General features: G+C 41.3%; 1 pseudogene; it reads right to left on the bottom strand.

The window, feature by feature from the left end:
- Positions 1-16,550, bottom strand: part of LOC142641706 ((R,S)-reticuline 7-O-methyltransferase-like) — a 57,725-nt pseudogene extending 41,175 nt beyond the window's left edge.
- Positions 16,551-17,578: the final 1,028 nt, after the last annotated feature.

The following is a 17,578-nucleotide window of genomic DNA, read 5'->3' on the forward strand; positions in this document are numbered from 1 at the left end:
GATAGAGAGGCGAGACTACCCACGCCACGCCGACGCCGACACGAGACAGTGAGAGTCTACCCAGACCCAGTACAGACTGCCCCACACCGACGCCGCCATCATCACGCTCAGCTGTCGCCACCACCCACGCGAGCCCCATCTTGCCGCTGTCGCTGGTTGTTTGAGCCTTCATAGGTATTTAATCTATGATCCTTTCCTAATTTCCTTCAAAACCTAAAAAATAAATAAAATGTTTGTGCTTGCTTGTGGAGCGTTTGTGTTTTAAATTTTTAATTGAACTGATGATGAGTGATGAAGATGAACTGTGAATTGAATCTTTGAATTGAACTGATGATTTTTTTATTGCCTGTCGTGTTTTTTTTTTTTTTTGGATTTTTGGCTTTGACTCTCTGTCAGTTTGTGTGTGTTTGTGACTCTCTTTTGTATTATATAGATAAGAGAGATAGAGAGAGAGTAGAGTTTGTAGAGAAGTGTTTGTTTGACTGGTGGTTGGACATAATAGGGACAAGGGATACTGTGACAAAAAAAAAAATAAAGTAAAGAAAATTTGTTGTTAGTAGGGCTACGTGCAGAATCTATTTGTAGTGTCGGTAGTGTCGTAGTGGGATTGGATTAGTGGGTTAATGTTAGAGACAAAGATAAATAAAGGCAGACCAAAGATAAAAAGAAAAAAACAAATCTTATAATACAGAAAATTGTCAAACAAATTTAAGAAAATTGTCAACAAACAGATTTAAGAAAATTGTCACACAAATTTTGTAGATCATGAAAAAATCAACTACAATGCTTGATTTTTTCATTTTTTTCAAAAGAAAAGATTCAAATTCTTCCAAAGTCAACGTGAGATTGCCAAAAATCATTGTATCTTAATATATTAAGAAACAATGATTTTTGGGTATTTGTTTTGGTTAATAGTTTATTAATACTATATGGATGCGTATTTGAAAATTTTTTTCCCGCTTATTTCCGACCCCCCAACTTGAAATCCTGAGTCCGTCCCTGCGTAGAAACAACATATGGTAGATCAAAGTTGATGCCTTTGATGTGTGGATAGGATTTCACAATCTCAGCTATGGCAGTATCAGTACCACCTCCCACATCCACTAATGATGCCACAAAACCAAGACCATCTTTATACTCAGAGACAAAAGTATTCATCACAATTTTGGCCGTACAAGCCATGCCATCATTGAACAATTTGTTGAATTCAGGATTTACAGAAGCATAGTCCCAAATCATACGCCCACGAGCCTTCTCAATGGCTAGGCCACCTTCTTTGACACATTGGCCAAAATAGTGCCATGGTGTCATTAGCTAAGGATGGTCCTCCATGATTAGCATAGGAGCTAGGGTCAACTTGGAATCATGCAATAGCCATCTTGATGAGTGGGTCAGGCCGTACTTAGTTTCTCCACCTTCTGATGTCTGATGTGCAGCGAAGATCTTTCTGCGGACTAGCAATCTCATGATGCGTGAGGTAGTTGATATCTGGGGAGTGTGCATCAGGAATACCAGCTACTATCTGGTATAAGGTCATTGGTTTTTTTTTTTTTTTAATGAGATATACGTGAATTTTATTAAGAATGAGAAAGATACATAGCATCCTGAAACACGGAATGTTCAATACATGATGGGGTTTACTCTAACCAAGTAACAAAAGTGTCAATCTCTTTGGCGTGTTGTGCCAAAGTGTGTGCTGGTACGTTGCCATGCTGCCTAACATGCAATATCTGAGTTCCTCGGAAGTCACGTAGGGTGTGGTGAGTGCCTCTAATGATGTCCTCAACAGTAACCGGTGCTGTGGATGAGTCGGTGAGAACACTTGAGATGGTTGATGAGTCGGTCTCAAAGATAACATCCTGTAGTCCGATATCTCTAGCGAAGTAAGCTACTTCTACCACGACACTGATTCCCACGGCCTTTGTGTTTGAGAAGACAGCTGCATCCACGTTGATCTTATACCATGGATAATCTAGTGGGGTCCACCGTGTGTCTGCATGTTCCTTATGACGAGGCTTTTGGAGGTGGGCAAGCTTGTAGTCTTCAAGTATGAGTCAGGCTTTATGGATTATTTCTCTGCTAGATTGGCGTGGGGCTCCATGCCTTGTTTTGTTTTTATTGTACCACATGCACCATACAATGGTGACAATGAATGTGTTTGGATCTAACTGATTGTGGCTGTGTTTTCATTGCTTGCGTTTTCTTCTTCTTCTTCTTTTTTTTTTTTTTTTTCATTTCTGCTGCTAGGGACAAAGTGCGTAGTGTGCGCACTGTGCGCGTACTGTTCATATACTTTTTCAGCAATTTTTTATTAAAAATAAGTCTCGCAATACTATTCACACATTTAAAAATTATTTTGTTACAGTGTTTTCAGTTTTTAATTTTCAGCAATAAGTTCTATCCAAACGAGCCCAATGAGTTCAAGCAGTTCTTTCCCCACTTGTTGGACAAAAATGAGATATAAGGTCAAAAAATTCCCTATAGCATATGCCTTTAACATCTAGTGGCAGTCCAGATACTTCCCAGATCTTGCGAGCCGCTGTGTAGTCCCAGAAGAGATGTCCGCTGGTTTCCTCACTCAAGCCAGGCTTCATCCAGGACCCCACGATGGCAGAGGTTTATTTTAATGGGTAGAATATTGCGGCTAGCCTTCCATGCAAATGTTTTTATTTTGTTTGGAAGGCTAAGACCCCAGATGGTGCTCCAGAAGTGAGTATGGTCAGGCTCATTTGATGTCGTGCATGAGCTTGCATGGGAGGATAGGGATAAGGCCACCTTATACGCATTGTTTACTGTGAACAAGCCTCTTGGAGTGTAGGCCCAGATTAGACAATCTTTGGCTCGAGTTCGGCTTCTTGGGATGGCCAAAATGGCATCGGCGCCTGCTGGCAGAAAAATTTGATGTGTCATGTCCTCTTGCCACTCCCCAATTTCTGCTTTTATGAGGGTGCAGACCCGTGAATCAGCAGGTATTGTACGTGGTGGGGAGATGACTCGAAATGTGGTTTGTTTTAGGAGCCACTTATCATGCCAAATCTAGAAAGAAGAGCCATCACCTACTTGCCATATGCTTCCACTCTTAACAACATCTTGGGCAGCCATGAAGCTTCGCCATGCAAGTACCGAGTGTAGAGAGGGAAAATTCCCGACCTATCACAAGCTGACACATCATACTACCAAGTCCACAAAATACAACCAATTACAAAGTGCCACGTACTGCTGCTAGGTTTTGCCATCACTATTCAGAAACTAATGGAAATTTGCCAAGTGTCATTAAAATAAAGGCATGAAACTGCATCAACATGCGTCAGCGATGACACAAGCAGCCCTGCACATGTAAGCAATGACACAAGCAATCTAGCACGTGTAAGCGATGACATAAGCGGACCAATCAGGCTGCGACAAGTGTCACCAATTAGACTCTGCCACGTGTCGCTCACCCACCCCTAAACTCCTATAAATAGAAGCCTTCCCAGGACAGAAGGAGAGGACGGACAAAAGAAAGAAGATATCTTGAGTTCAGAAATCCAGAAGCTCTGCCGGAATCAAACCCCGAAGCCTCCAAGAATTTCAAGAACTTCAACCTCAAATACAAACAACATTCGAAGCAAAGTCATCCAAACTACTTGCCTAAATCTCAAAGTTCATTGGAATCAAGCTCAAAAGCCTCCAAGAACCTCAACACGCCATAGATCAACGAAACTCTATGGAATCAAGCCTCTAAAGCACCGAAGAACTTCCACTGCAAACCTTCAAACACGAAGAACACACGAAGAACACACGAAGAACAAGAAGAACACACGAAGAACACGAAGAACAAAGAATTCCTAACAAGCTCATAGCCAGAGATTCGTTGTAATTCCGTTTCAAAGATCTTCGATCCATTCCTCAGCTAAATTGAAGGATATCTTGTGTTCAAATCAAAATCACATTACCACAATTCCAATCAACAAATCTTTCAAGGAGATCGAATCAGAGGATCACTCTTTTGTAATTACGGAGAATTGTACCACATATTCATCAATACAAATTCGCATTTGTGAAACTATTTTACTTGTTTGATTTATTTCGAACTAAGAAATTTAGTCGTCTACAAATTCTAGCATGCCCGGTGGGACTTTTCTGCCTTTCATCTCATTCTCCTTCAAAGAAAAAAATCTTCATCATCTTGCTACCAACTTCAATGGCCTCTAGCAAGAACATTCAAGCTTCAACAATAGCTACTTCAATTAAACTTGGTACGGCTACCACCAACGGTTGCATTGGAGCAATCAATTGTAGCCAACCTAAAGCTCACAATCAACTTCAACCTCAATCAACCAAGGAAGCCAAGGTCCAAAAAATCATCTCCTTAAACCCTCTTAAAAGAAACAAGGTCATCAACAAGGACAACTCCACCTTGGAACACCACAAGTATGGGGGCAAATCCCCTTCTTCCTTCACAAGAAGTTGGTTGCACGATTTCTCTCTCATCAAAGGGAACCCAAAAGATGAGATTTCACGTGCTCACTTCAATTCACTTCCTTCTCCATCATCTGTGGAAGTTGTGTCAGTCATGATGACTAACACTTCTACCATGGAAGAAAAGATGGCTGAAATGGAACAAAGGGTTGTCCTTCTCACAAAAGCACTTGAAGATAAGGACCTCCAAATTGCAACTTTAATGAACAAACTCGAAGTACAAGATCTTGGTGAATCAAGCCATGGTCATAAATTCACATCTACAAAGGATGATGAAGGGAAAGAAATTGAAAACACTCCCCGACAAGAACAATCCACCTCAATGGCCTCAATATCTGTCCAACAACTGCAGGACATGATAACAAATACCATACGAGCACAATATGGAGGTTCTTCTACAAATTCTCTCATATATTCAAAACCCTATACGAAGCGCATTGACAATATGAGAATGCCAAATGGGTATCAACCCCCTAAGTTCTTGCAATTTGATGGAAAGGGAAACCCTAAGCAACACGTTGCTCACTTTGTAGAAACTTGCGAGAACGCAGGGACTCAAGGAAGCCTCTTTGTAAAGCAGTTCGTTCGTTCACTAAAAGGGAATGCCTTTGATTGGTATACAGACTTAGAACCCGAGTCAATCGATAGTTGGGAACAACTTGAAAGGGAGTTCCTCAACCGGTTCTACAGCACACGCCGTACGGTAAGCATGATGGAGCTTACCAATACTAAGCAGTGGAAAGACGAGCCCGTTGTTGACTATATCAATCGATGGCGTTCTTTGAGTCTAGACTGTAAGGATAGACTTTCTGAAATATCTGCTGTAGAAATGTGCATCCAAGGCATGCATTGGGGACTTCTGTACATCCTGCAAGGGATAAAACCCCGAACATTCGAAGAAATGGCAACTCGTGCACACGACATTGAATTGAGTATCTCTAGCCATGGAAATACAAAACCTCCCATACCTGAGGAAAGCAGAAAGGAAGTAAAGATGAATGACAAGAATGCAAAAGGCAATCTCAAAGACCCAATAACTGTTAACACTGCCATAATTAAGGTTCCAAGGAGAGAAGCAAAGGCAAATGAAAAACAACTTGAAGGATGGCAAAAGAACGAAGTGCGTCATCTGACCTTTAAGGAACGTGAGCAAAAAGCATATCCGTTCCCGGATGAAGATGTGCCAAACATCTTAGAACAACTATTGCAATTGAAGCTGGTTGAATTGCCAGAATGCAAGCGACCAGAAGACATAGGGAAAGTTGATGACCCTAACTACTGCAAATATCATCGCATCATTGGTCACCCAATTCAAAAATGTTTCATCTTCAAAGAACAAATCATGAAGCTTGCCAAAGAAAATAAGATTGATCTAGACCTTGATGAAGTTGTCGGGTCAAACCATGTGACCGTTGCTTGTCATGTACTGCCAACTCTCAAGCAGGGGGCAAACACCAATAAGGCTGACAAATTGATTGACAATGATGGCGTAAGGATCGGCCCCATCAATGGGAAGTTCCTCAAACACTTCTCTGCTTGAAAATCGAGAATTGCTCCTCGGTAAGAGCTTAAACTACCCACTGCAGCACTACAAGGGTACATGATGTATTCCCATTACCTTTGAAAGTGTACAAATAAGGAGAAATTAATCCCACTCTATGTCACCATTTGTGAGTGTGGCGTAGTGGCTGGATGCCCATGTCGCCCTTAAGGCCAAGGTCTCGGGTTCGATTAGAGGTGATACCCACTATTGCGCAATTGGTACCCATGAAATGCCGTGGGGTGTAGGGCGAGGATTACACACGTGAGCCCTCCTTTTTAAAAAAAAAAAAACAAAAAACAAAAAAAACAAAAACAAAAACAAAACAAAAAAAAAAAAGAAAAACAAAGAAAAAAAAATCATCAAAACCATGAAAAAAAAGAATCATAAAAAAAAAAAAAATTTTGTTGAACTACGTGATGACTTGATCCCTCTCCGAGATACGTAGGCAGCTTAGTACTTTTCACTAAGTTTAGTCACATGAAAAAAAAATGGCATCCCCCATCTTCTATGGACATTCTCCAACGTGTATGAAGTATGCTTTGCATCACTTATCTTCTGGAGGCATCTTCTTGTACCTTGCAAGTCTAAGTTACACCATCTCTCTTCTAGGTTGTGCCACTTCATAGTTCTGAAATTTGAACCACATCATCTCCCTTCTGAGTGGTGTTGTTTCATATCATGTCTCTGAAATCTAGACAATGTCACCTTCCTCCAACATCTTAAGTTGGTGTTGCATCATCTCTCCTCTAAGGGCATGTTCGTGCAATGTCAAAATCATGGCGGCATTCTTCTTGAAACTTCAACGTCTTGTTGGAATCTCTTTGCATCCTCAAAGTCTTAATGGGAGCTTCTTGAAACTTCAAGCTTTATTATAAAGGCCAATATTAGTGCAACTTCAATGCGAATGCAAGTGCCAATGTGGAATGTTGACGTGGTTTCATGGCAACGATAAATATCGGCATGGCTTTGGTGCAAAGGAAGTGTTGATGTAGCTTCATGGCAAAGATGAATGTTGTCATGGCTTCTGTGCAGATGAAGTGCTAACGTAGTTTCATGGCAAAGATGAATGTTGTCATGGCTTCTGTGCAGATGAAGTGTTAACATAGCTTCATGGCAAATATGAATGTTGGCCCAGCTTCGATGCGAATAAAGTGTTGATGTAGCTTCATGGTAAAAATGAATGTCGACACAGCTTCGATGCAAATGAAGTGTTGACGTTGCTTCATAGTATAGACAGATGTCCGTATGGCATTGATGCAAATGAACTGTTGACGTGGTTTCATGCCAATGATAAATATTGGCACGGCTTCGATGCAAATGAAGTGTTGACGTGGTTTCATGGCAACAATAAATATCGGCATGGCCATGCAAATAAAGTGTCGAGGCAGCTTTATGGCAAAAAAAAGAAAGAAAGAAAGAGCGTTAGTGCAGCTTCAGTACAAGGACAAATGCTGATGCGACTTCAATGGCCAAGACTCGTGATGTGGCTACTTTGCAAAGATTATTGATATTGCTGCAAAACAAAAACAAGCAACAACAACAACAAAATTGTCAGGGAAAAGATTTACAAAAAAAAAAAAAAAAAAGAAGCAAAAAAAAAAAAAGAGAAGCAAATAGGTACAAATAAATGAGATTTAAAAAAAAAAAATCTTTAAAGCTGGAGAAGAAGATTGAAGACTAAGAATGCCCAAATAAACGAAGCCAATCTCACATCTTATATAGAGAACTTCTGCTAAACTAGCAGACAAGAAAAATGAAGAAAGTCAGCAAACCATTAAATAGTTTTACCAACCCGCCAGTGGAAAAAACTTATATTCACGTTTCAGAAATGTGAAAACAATTGGAGCTCAAAGTTAGATTTTGCAGACTCAAATGCACTCAAAATCAAAGAAGTCTGCGCTGAATTTTGAAATGAAAGAGCATATTCAGCCATGGAGACAGAAGTTGATGGCTCATTACCTACTTGGCAAGTCTGAATCCTGGCACCATCCTGTCAGGGCGGCCACCACAAAATTAGACCAAAAGGCCATAAGTCCAACAAAGACCTGCGACTTTCTCATATAAATTTGTGAAAATCCAGACCTTATTTCACAAAACTGACACCACAGTAGTCTTCTACGGCCCTCGACGTCCAAAACCCAGAAAATTCAATCTCATCGAAGCTGCCACGCGCCGCCACACGCCTCCATAGGCTTCGAAGATCGTGGCCTACTCCCTCAAAACTTTACAAATCCAGACTTTATTTCACAAAAATAACACTACCACTCGATCCAGCGACCCCAGATCGACAAAACCCAAAATTCTCAAGTCCAAAACATGAGCCATGTGCCGCCACGCGCCGCCAGCAGCTCCGACAAACGAGCATGAGCTCCCACGCGCCATCCTCACGCCTTCCACGCGCCGGCTCTCTCCTTCCACGCGCTCACATACGCCGGATACTCTCATGCGCGTGCACGCGCCAAGCGCTGATGCGCACTCCAGCTCTATGACATCATAGATGATGTCATCCTCCACGACCCGGACCAAACCGAACCGGACCGACCCGCCTGAAAAAAAAAAAAAAAAAAAAAAAAAAAAAAAAAAAAGCTTTGGTTAGTTGGAACTTTGACTTTGACAAAAAAAAAAAAAACAAACAAAACAAGGCTGTCCCACTCGGTTTTTCGTGTACTTTCCAATTTTGGGATCTGTTTTTTTCAACCGAGACTTGAGAATTGCACAACAATCCAATTTCTAAAAAGTTGACTTTGGCACAAATCTTGACCAAAAGTCAAAATTTTTGAGATGGACCTGTCCCACTCAATTTTTCGCGTACTTTCCAATTTTAGGATCTGTTTCTTCAACCGAGACTTGAGAATTGCACAACAGTCCAATTTCTAAAAAGTTGACTTTTGCACAAATCTTGACCAAAAGTCAAAATTTTTGAGATAGACCTGTCTTGCTCAATTTTTCGTGCACGTTCCAATTTTGGGGTCTATTTATTCATTTGAGAATCCAAAATTGCTCAAATAGTGTGATTCTACAACTATTGGCTTTGATGTAAACTTTGACCGAAAATCAAGATGTTCGAGCAAAGCTTGTCCTAGCAGGTTTTCGCAATGATTTTGATTTTGAAATCTGCATATTTGTTTTGGACTTAGAAACCACCAATCTGACCCACTTCTCAGAAGTACTAGCAGTGTCTAAAATTTAAGCTCTCAAGATCATAATTTGAGATCCATCCATTTGGTTTGGATTCCCTCAAAATTATCCTCCAGACTTGATCAAGGCTCCCCTTTTAAAGAACAAACGAACTCTCACAAGTATGTCTCAAAATTGAAATTACATTGAGTCACTACTTTAGCCTACCATTTCCGTCGGTGCCTACCAGTCTCCAACCTAACATTCTCATTCGGCGCCTACCGTTCTCATCCACCATTCTCACCAAAAGGTCTCGTCCGCCGTTCTTAACTACCTAACTACCGTTCTTCATCTCTTCACTATAAATAGAAGGGCCGGATCCACTAAAACCCATCAAGAAAAAAAAAACACACATACACTGAATCATGAAATGAAGATTTGCTTCTTTCAAATTTTCAAATCCTCCTTCTCATAGCCAGTTCTCACTATGGCCTCGTCATTCTCAATACCTAGCAACCAAAATCGCTTCATAATCAGTTTGAAATCAACCCTCTCATGGTTCAGTAGAAACCCTTCTCACAACATCATCGCTGTTTTAGGATTCAAACAAATTTTGTTTCCCTACTTAACGACCACATTTGTTCATAAAGTTACTCATAACAAGGTCGGCATCGTTGTTCCATGCTTTCTTGGATTTGGTTCACCAGGAAATCCAAGTCCAGCAGAGACACCTGTTCCTAAAATCAGGGCTTCCGTAGTCTCTCTCCAACTGTTTGGTCTCCCATTAGAAGCAGCGGTTCGGAACAAATAGCAGCTTGGCTAGTTTCTAAAACCAGGATCACAAGTTAGCACCATCTTTCATTTGTTGTGCTTTCCCAACAAAGTTGCATCAGGTGAAGGTGGTAAAAAATGTTGGGGTATCCTACAAATTGTCTCCCATCCAACACTTATGATGACCTCCAAGGTACCAGCTCATCAGAAATTAGCCTTTGGTGTCGGCAAATGGTCGCCAAAGCCTCATTCCATGTTTCCACCAACGTGGAGCCCAAAGGTCATCGTTGCTGGTACCACAAAACACACTTTCTGGAATTACTCCAACTTAAGATCAGCTTGAAGAATTTCAGAAAATATACTTCTGAAATTACTTCAACTTAATGTCCGTCAGTATGGTCCAGTTACACATGCGCATTCAACGACTTGCTGTTGGACCTCATTCAGCATGCAGCCAGTCCCACATCCGAAGGTGTACTTCCCAGAGACATCTACGCCAGAGAATCCCCAACATACAGGGTCAGTACCATGGTGTCATATGTTTCACCCATTCGCTTTGCTTCATCACTATCTTCTTCACCATCAACATCAACAAACCCAAAATACTTTCCTGAAATTACCTCAACTTAACCTGAGTGATGCGATAACACAAGCACATTCAACCACACTCCCACATGTTCTCTCTGTTATCCGAAGTATACCCTTCAGATATAACTTCACCAGAAGCTCTTAAAAATAAGAGGCCAGCTCCAGAGCTCTGCATGCTGTACCCAGCCAATATCCTCACCTCTTCTCCATCTTCAACACCCTGTGATCGCCACCAACAATCCAAAATACTCTTCTGAAATTACCTCAACTTAACCTCTACCGAAATGTTTCAATCTTGCAAGTACATCCAACTTCTTACAAATAACTTTCAGCCCCACCAACCAACTCCAAGTACCATTGAACACTCTTTTGAAATTACTTCGACTTAACCTCTGCTGAGAAAACTCGATCACGTGAGTACATTCAAATACTTGCAGACCCCTTCTCGATCTCATCAAAGCCTTTCATATGGGTGGGTCTACTTTTCTGAAATTACTTCATCCTGTTAAAAGCTCCACCACCTTCAGCTATTTCACTAGAAGAGTCAAGTATAAAAATTCATTTTTTTTTCAAGACTCATTCACTCACCACACTCCAAAACTGTATGCATGAACGAGTCTCGAGGGGGCATTTGTAGAGAGGGAAAATTCCCGACCTATCACAAGCTGACACATCATACTACCAAGTCCACAAAATACAACCAATTACAAAGTGCCACGTACTGCTGCTAAGTTTTGCCATCACTATTCAGAAACCAATGGAAATTTGCCGAGTGTCATTAAAATAAAGGCATGAAACTGCATCAGCATGCGTCAGCGATGACATAAGCAGCCCTGCACGTGTAAGCGATGACATAAGCAATCTAGCATGTGTAAGCGATGACATAAGCGGACCAATCAGGCTGTGACAAGTGTCACCAATCAGACTCTGCCACGTGTCACTCACCCACCCCTAAACTCCTATAAATAGAAGCCTTCCCAGGACAGAAGGAGAGGACGGACAGAAGAAAGAAGATATCTTGAGTTCAGAAATCCGAAAGCTTTGCCGGAATCAAACCCCGAAGTCTCCAGGAATTTCAAGAACTTCAACCTCAAATACAAACAACATTCGAAGCAAAGTCATCCAAACTACTTGCCTAAATCTCAAAGTTCACTAGAATCAAGCTCAAAAGCCTCCAAGAACCTCAACACGCCATAGATCAACGAAACTCTACGGAATCAAGCCTCTAAAGCATCGAAGAACTTCCACTGCAAACCTTCAAACACGAAGAACACACGAAGAACACGAAGAACAAAGAATTCCTAACAAGCTCATAGCCAGAGATTCATTGTAATTCTGTTTCAAAGATCTTCGATCCATTCCTCAGCTAAATTGAAGGATATCTTGTGTTCAAATCAAAATCACATTACCACAATTCCAATCAACAAATCTTTCAAGGAGATCGAATCAGAAGATCACTCTTTTGTAATTACGGAGAATTGTACCACATATTCATTAATACAAATTCGCATTTGTGAAACTATTTTACTTGTTTGATTTATTTCGAACTAAGAAATTTACTCGTCTACAGCGAGCTTTGAGGACACAGTATTCTAGAGAGTAGGTATTAGTTTGTAGTCTCCAACCTTGCTTGGCAAGAAGTGCCAAGTTGAAAGCTTTTAGATTTCGGAAACCCAATCCACCCTCTTTTTTTGGAACACAAACTTTATCCCATGATAGCCAAGCCATTTTATTTTTTCCATTGGATTGACCTCACCAAAAAGCGCGAACCATGCTAGTCATCTCAGCACAAAGGGTATCTGGGAGTTTGAAAACACTCATTGTGTATGTTGAAATTGCTTGAGCTATTGCTTTAATGAGTATTTCCTTTCCTGCTTGTGAGAGCATTTTCTCCTTCCAACTTGAAAGTTTGTTGTCTAGTGTTTCTTTTAGAGCTCAGAAAGTATTCTTCTTCAATCTACCCACCAAAGAAGGTAGGCCAAGATAAGTTTCATGTTGTTGTATAACCTCAGCACCAAAATGTTGTTTGATCTCTTCCTGTAGGTCCTGTGAGGTGTTGTGGTTGAAGGATAAAGATGTCTTCTCCCAATTTATTTTTTGGCCCAATGCATGTTCATAGGTTTCCAAGATCTGTTCAAGGTGGCTACAGTCCTCGTGGGTGGCTCAACAAAAAATGATATTGTCATCTACAAAAAAGAGATGTGAGATATGTGGGCCATGTGGGCAAGCTGCTACTCCTTTGAGTGAACCTGTTTATGTGGCCTGCTTAAGAAGAGATGAGAGTCCTTCTACACAAAAAAAGAAAAGGAATGGAGAAATTGGGTCCCCTTGCTTCAAACCCCGAAAGGGTATGATGTGGCCCCAAGGCTTGCCATTTAACCTGACAGAGTATGTAACAATGGTAACACATTGCATCATAAGGTTTACCCATTTATTATCAAAGCCCATCTTATGCATTATATCATGAAGACAACCTCATTCTACTCTATCAAAAACTTTACTCATGTCAAGTTTCAAAGCCATCTCTCCTATTTTACCACTTTGCTTTTGGTTTAGGTAGTGCATGGTTTCAAAAGCAACCAAGATATTATTAGTGATAAGGCGGTCAGCCATAAAGGCACTCTGGTTTTCATTGATTATTTTTGGTAGGAAACGTTTGAGCCTGTTTGCAATAACTTTGGATGCTAGTCTAGAGATGACATTGCTTAAACATATAGGCCTATATTGTGTTATCTTTGTTGGGTTCTTGACTTTAGGGATGAGAATAATATGAGTTTCATTAAACTTTAGGGGAATAATGCTCAAATTTAAAAATTCAAGTACAACTTTGGTAACACAATTGCCAGATAAAGACCATAAGTGTTGGTAAAATAAAGGAGGCATACTATCTGGACTGGGTGACTTCTTTGGGTGCATCTGTTTTAAAGCTCGGTGGACCTCATTTGCTTGAAAAGGTTGGTACAAGAAACTGTTCATGGAGTCGGTTACCACTGGGTTTATTGCTTCAACAATGGTTGAGGTGTCAGTGGGACCATTGGATTGGAAAATAGTAGAGAAGTAGTTTAAAATAATCCTTTCCATGGAGTAATCATCCTCCCGCCATACTCCACAGTCATCAGTCAAGCCTTCAATAGAATTTCTTTGCTTGCGGTTGGATGCTTTTTGGTGGAAGAAAGATGTGTTTCGGTCTCCATCTGTGATCCACAATTGTTTTGCTCATTGGTGCCACATGGTATTTTCTGCATCGAGCCAATAGTCAAGGGCTTTACGTACTTCTTGGATTCATTTAGAGTGTTGCTGTGGGTGTTGATCAAGAGCTTGTAGTTCCTTTTCTAACCGTGTAATCTGGCGGCCGACATGGCCAAATTCAAATTTGTTCCATGATGTTAACCGGGTTCTGCAAGTTTCAAGGCATTTCGTGATCAGTGTACCTTCCGATTTAGAAAGCCCTTCCATCCACACATCTTGTACAACTTTTGCACAACGGGGGTCCCATAAACACATTGCTTCAAAGTGGAAAGGGCATTGGGGCCTTGGTTGTGGAGACCGTTTTGAAGGGAGGTTTACTGCAAGCATTGAGTGATCCGAGGTGGACATGGGTATGTGCTATACTGTGGTACCTTGGAAGAGTGATTTCCATGCCATTGTAGCAAGTGCTCTGCCTAGGCGGATGTAGGTTTGGCCTTCAATAGGGTGGTTACAAGACCAAGCATATGGAGATCCTGTATAGCTCAAGCCAATGAAACCAAAATGGTGAATCACGCTGCGAAAGTGGTCCATTTGTCAGGCCGGCCGCAAACCTCCACCACTTTTCTCTCTTTGACTAATGATTTCATTATAGTCGCCGAGGCAAAGCCATGGAAGGTTGTTTGAGCGCTTGAGAGATTCAAGTATGGCCTAAGTTTCCTCCCTTCTACTCGTATCCGGTTGGCCATAGAAACCAATGAGCCTTCATTTGGAACCTATGACATTGCAAAATAGATGGGCGTCAATAAACCATCTTGAAAAATTTTGAACGTGTACCTGTGTAGTGGGCTTCCACAGAAGAGCCAGGCCACCTTTGAGGCCATCACTTGAGACCACAAGTCCTTGGTTATATTCCCAGTTCTGTTTCATGTCGTTCAATTGCTCGGTGGTGAGCTTTGTCTCCATTAAGAAGACATAAATGAGAGCTTTCTTCTTCAATGCTCTTTTGAGAGCATTAACTGTTCGGGGATTCCCAAGCCTCCGACAGTTCCAACTCAGTATACTCATTGTGTCCAACAGTGTTGCATAGCAGTTACTGCCAATCCCAAGTTGTCAGCCATGAGTTTTCCCCAGGCCTTTGTTTCTTCATCCAGTTGTTTCTGTTTTTTGTCAATGAAAATGGCACTCTGTGTTTCTATTTCCTCACATTTACGTTTTAGGCCCAAGAGTTGACTTGTTTCAGTAGTTTCCATTGCATGGGCTGGTGGCCCAATTCTGTGCCATGTACCGGTTTTGCAGGCCAACAGAGGATTCGGTGTGGCAGGTTGGTGTGCTAGCAGTGGGGTGCGTGCCGGAAGTGTTTGGTGCAAGTATGATGGGCGCAAGGTTCTGTTGGAGCGTTCCCACCAAATCTGCGGTTTCCTTTAATGGAGCAGTTGACTTGGATGTATCAGGTAAGGGAGTACTCTTGGGATTATTGATGTGGGAATCTGCCAGCTGTATACGTGGAGGAGTGATGGTTGTATTTGGAAAATAATTCGAATCGTGGTCAATTTCCGTGATATGCGTACGGAAAAGATCATGGTTTGATGATATTTCCATATTTGTTGGGGTAGTGGTGGGGGATTGAGCATGAGTCGCGGTGGAGTCAGATGATGGCCATAGCGGTGGTGGGTTCGGATTGTGTTGCTCTGGTGGAGTGGGTTTTACAGATGGTGAAGGTGTTGGGCGGTGGGTGGGAGGTGGTGGTGTGGGCTGTATGGTTTTGGTGTTCACCACTTGTGGTTGTTGGATATTATGTGTGCTTGCTCTCAGCCAGGGCCTATACTGCTACTCCTCTTTGTTCAGAGTGCTGCCATTGTTAGTCCAGGCCTTGCAGTCTTTCTCGTCATGGTTTAAGAGGCCACACCAATAGCAGTGGATGGACAACCTCTCATATTGGAGAGAAATCCAGACTGGTTCTGAGTTCCCCATGTCCACGAAACGGCCCTGAGAGAGAGGTAGACTGATATCAACGTTGACACGAACTCTGATATAGCGACCACGACAATCTCCGGTTGGCAACGCGTCAACTTGTTCAAGCTTGCCCAAAGAACGCCCAATAGCTTCGACGTTTGCTTTGTTCATCCGACTGAAAGGGAGGTTGTGTATTTGTATCCAAAAAGGAACGGAGGTGAACTTTGCATCTTCAACGAATTCCTCCTCAGTTGGTTTATAAAGACCGATCAAGTATTTGTCGAAGGACCGCGATTGTTGGGATAGGATCTTAAGAGATTCGGCCTCGCTGGAAAATAGTATTAAAACCGTGTTGGAGCCGAGGTCTTGAAGTTCAAAGTCTTCTATTGAGCGCCACATACTTTTAAGGGTCCTTGGTAGTGCTTCCATGTTAACCCTACGCTTGGTGAAGAGTTTTGCAATAAGGACCCTGCTGTTATTTTCAACATCCAAGGCTAGAGCAACTGTCTGGCTTTCTTGTGTGTTAAGTGATAGTCGGGCCCACTTTCCAGTGAGGTCATCCATGGTAAGGGAAAGAAGGGATGTGTATGGTAGGGGAGGTAAGGGTGGGGATAAGGGGAAGAGAAGAGGTTCCACCGGTGATGGGGAAAGGAGAGGCCTATGCAAGAATAGGCGTTAGTGTTTCATCATCACAAGCTTTCTCAGCAGAGAGAGCCAAAGAGAGAAAACTTTGCATATTAATTTTTTATAAGGTCATTGGTTCACCATGCGTGTTTATAATGTTAGGTATGCGAAGCTCAACAGCGCATTTCACAACCATGGTGTCTGCAAAGCTAAACATGTATTTCCATATATTAGCTTGCCCTTGTAGTTGTAGCTCTGCTTCAGCTTCTTTTGTCCCCATTCTCAACTCTCTCTCTTGCAAATGAAGTGGAACAAAGGTGGTGAGAGCCTTATATAATTTTCTGAAGGGCTTGATCATCTAGTATCTCAAAGTCAAGAGTCAAAATATTATCTGTCTACATATGTTAAATCTCTTTTTTTGTAAAATACACATCAAATCTCATCATGAATGAAAGTAAAATATGAAATTCACTAACTATTTAAAGAAAATGCTAATTTTCTGAAGGGCTTTGATCATCCAGTATCTCAAAGTCAAGAGTCAAAATATTATCTGTCTGCATATGTTCAATCTCTTTTTTTGTAAAATACACATCAAATCTCATCATGAATGAAAGTAAAATATGAAATTCACTAACTATTTAAAGAAAGTGCTAAATATTTATCAAAGATTCATCGAATAAAAGTGATAGCCTCGAATAAAAGTATATTACTAAATATGGATATGGTTAGACCTTGAGCTATGTCATTCCACTTCAAAACCAATTGGTGATGAGGAGGACACACTCAAATCATAACATTCGACATCACACCACATGAGCCTGCTTTTAGAGTGGTTGTAGGGAGTCAAATTGTGGTCTCCCCAACAATCCCTCCCTCACAATGACACACTCGTGACTCGAACTCATGACCATTGCTTTGATACCATTTGTCGGACCGTGAGCTGTGTCATTCCACCTCAAAACCAATTGGTGATGAGGAAGACACACTCAAATCTTTTATGGCATTCAACATCACACCACGTGGGTCTATTTTTAGAGTAGTTATAGGGAGTCAAATTGTGGCCCCCCCAACAGATATCATCACATGTAGGCTGAAAGGTTCACTTCAAAGATTCATCCTTACTTCAAAAGTGTACGTATTACTAATGGTTTCATACATTTATTTAAATGACTGTTGAGCCAGTTGGGGACCATAACTTGACTCCTTACAACTACTCTTAAAATAAGCTCACGTGGTGTGATGTCAAAAGCAATAAAATATTTGAGTGTGTTTTCCTTATCACCAATTAATTTTGAGATAGAATGGCATAGATCATGGTCCGAAAAATGGTAT

This window comes from Castanea sativa, chromosome 6 (genome assembly GCF_040712315.1).
Source record: "Castanea sativa cultivar Marrone di Chiusa Pesio chromosome 6, ASM4071231v1".
Taxonomy (NCBI): Eukaryota; Viridiplantae; Streptophyta; class Magnoliopsida; order Fagales; family Fagaceae; genus Castanea; species Castanea sativa.